Source organism: Canis aureus, chromosome 21 (genome assembly GCF_053574225.1).
Source record: "Canis aureus isolate CA01 chromosome 21, VMU_Caureus_v.1.0, whole genome shotgun sequence".
NCBI classification, from domain to species: domain Eukaryota; kingdom Metazoa; phylum Chordata; class Mammalia; order Carnivora; family Canidae; genus Canis; species Canis aureus.
The window spans coordinates 5,042,103-5,044,680 of record NC_135631.1 but is presented as its reverse complement, the minus strand read 5'-3'; the positions used below and the strand labels follow the sequence as shown (position 1 = coordinate 5,044,680).

General features: G+C 43.6%; 1 protein-coding gene across 5 annotated transcripts in view; it reads right to left on the bottom strand.

The window, feature by feature from the left end:
* DPP3 (dipeptidyl peptidase 3) overlaps positions 1-2,578 on the bottom strand; it is a 33,404-nt gene that overhangs the window by 4,759 nt on the left and 26,067 nt on the right. The gene's annotated exons all lie outside the window — the stretch shown is intronic.

The window sequence follows — 2,578 nt, the reverse complement described above, 5'->3', positions numbered from 1 at the left end:
TGATTTTTTTTTTTTTTTTTTAGCTCATGTGATTTAAACTGTGCTTTTCTGATTGCCCAAGAGGTTGAATATCTTCCCGCAAGTTGATGTGTTATTCATTTTCTTCTTCCTCCCTTTTTTAAGGATGCTTTCAATCTTCTATTTTATTTTTTTTTAAGATTTTATTTATTTGAGATTTTATTTATTTAGAGAGAGACAGTGAGAGAAAGAGAGAGCAGTGGGGAGAGTGGGGAGAGGGAGAAGCAGGCTCTCTGCTGAGCTGGGAGCCCAACAGAGTGCTCAGTACCAGGACCCTGGGATCATGACCTGAGGTAAAGGCAGATACCCAATCAGCTGAGCCACCTAGGTGCCCCAACCTTAGACCTTTCCACACTGCCCCTAATGACTCTTCACCTCTCTTAATTTTCTATCTTGGTCTCTGTGCTACGTGTTGTATACTTTCTTTTATCTTTAGCTGGATCTCAAACCTGTTTAACCTGCCTATTTTTAGTTTCAAGGGTTATGCAGTTTATTTCTGGGAGTTGCATTTGGTTCTTTTCCAAATATCTGACATCTTGCATGTCCAATCCTTACTGCTTCTGATTAGCAGGTGTCAAAGTAGGACTCCTACTAGGACCCCCTCCAGGTAAGCCTCCACCTCTTAGATTCAGGGTTATAAGGATTCTCTGCGGGAGGGGGTGGTGGTGGTGGAGGTGGTGGAGAATGATCTCCAGGGGGAAAGTTTTTTTTTTTTTTTTTTCGGGGGGACAGTTAAAGAGAACATTTCATCCTTCTCTCTTCCCAGCAGTACTAAGCACACAGAAATTAGTGGAGACACATTTATCAAGCCACCATGTCGGATCCCATGAACTTAAACAGGGAGTTGGTAACATGGAAGCCAATTGGAGGCAGGACAGGTATAAGGAGGAGACCTAGCAAACTGAGGAGCCATGCCATGTCCAAATGCCCAAATACAGTGGCTGCTGCTCAGTTTCCACCAGTTGTTTACATGGGACTTGAGCCTATTGATGCCAGTCCTTCCAAGAAGCAGATTTATACCTGACCCTGTCAATTTTCACAATACAAGGTGGGCCAAAAGGGACTGTGTTTGTGACCCTGGCTGAAGCCTTTCCTTGTGGAAATGTCTTCATCTTCCCCACTTGCTGTCTCCTTGCTGTGCTCTTGGCTTTTGCTAGGGGTCTGATCAAACAAATGGCCATGTCAAAAATATCTCCATACTTCCTATCTTCTGTAAAGCTACTGCTGAGGTTACTGTCTATCCTGCTGAATGATTTCTCTTGTACAGAGATCCAACTGGTTCAGTCTCTAGAACGGAACACTCTCTGCTTGTTCCATACTCAGTTCAATATTGGGCTAGGATTTAGCAGATTTGATTCCTTCACCTAGTGACTTAACATTATTAATAAACAACTTTAGAATAATTCAAGATATCCGGAAAAATTGCAAAGATAGAACAGAGCGTTTCCATATGCCCCTTGCCCAGTGTCTCCTCTTGTTAACACTGTACAAAATTAGTGCATTACTATCAACTAAATTCTAGGCTTCTTTAGATTTCAACCTAGTTGTCCCATTAATGACCTTTTTCTATTCCAGAATCTAATCTAAGACACACTACGTTGCATTTTGCATATACTGATTTTTTTTTTAAGATTTCATTTACTTATTTGAGAGAGAGAGTGAGAGAGGAGGAGGGGCAGAGGAGGGAGGAGAATGAATCTTCAGCAGACTGTGCACTGAGCTCATAGCCCAACACAGAGCTTGATCCCAGGCCTGAGATCACGACCTGAGCAGAAATCAAGAGTCGGACACCTAACTGACTGAGCCACGTAGGTACCTCTGCATCTACTAATTCCTAATTTCTTTTTTAAAGATTTTATTTATTTATTAATGAGAGATACAGAGAGACAGAGAGAGGCAGAGACACAGGCAGAGGGAGAAGCAGGCTCCATGCAGGGAGCCCGACGTGGGACTCGATCCCTGGTCTTCAGGATCAGGCCCTGGGCTGAAGGTGGCGCTAAACCGCTGAGCCACCTGGGCCACCCTAATTCCTAATTTCTAATTTTATTTTACTTTAAAGGCCAAACACATCTTTTATTTAAAAATGCCTTAAATCCTTTCTGGAAACAGGTAGGAGTATGATCACGGAGATATTTGCTGAGTTGAAGACTGGGCCTTCTATCAGTTGAAAAAGCTGGCAGGACCCAGTTCCAATGGAAGGTACTGCACAGTGGAGAGGGGGCCTTTGAATGGTTCTCAAACTTTGCTGAGTGTCAGACTCACACAGCAGGCAGGTAAACATGCAGATTCCTGGGCGCTACTCTCATGATTTCTGAATCAGGTCTGGGGCGATCCCCAGGAATCTGCATCTGTAGCCTGCTTCTGAGTGAGGCTGATGCTGCTCGTCCATGGACCACACCTCATGTCACACTGGCTTGGATAACACAACATTCTATTTGCTCAATATGTTGTGTCATTTGATTGCTGCCAGGTGAGGCAAGAGATGTATCCCATTAATTAGATAAGAAAAGTGGGGCCCAGCAAGGCAGAATATGTTGCCCCAATGACATGGCTAGTTAAT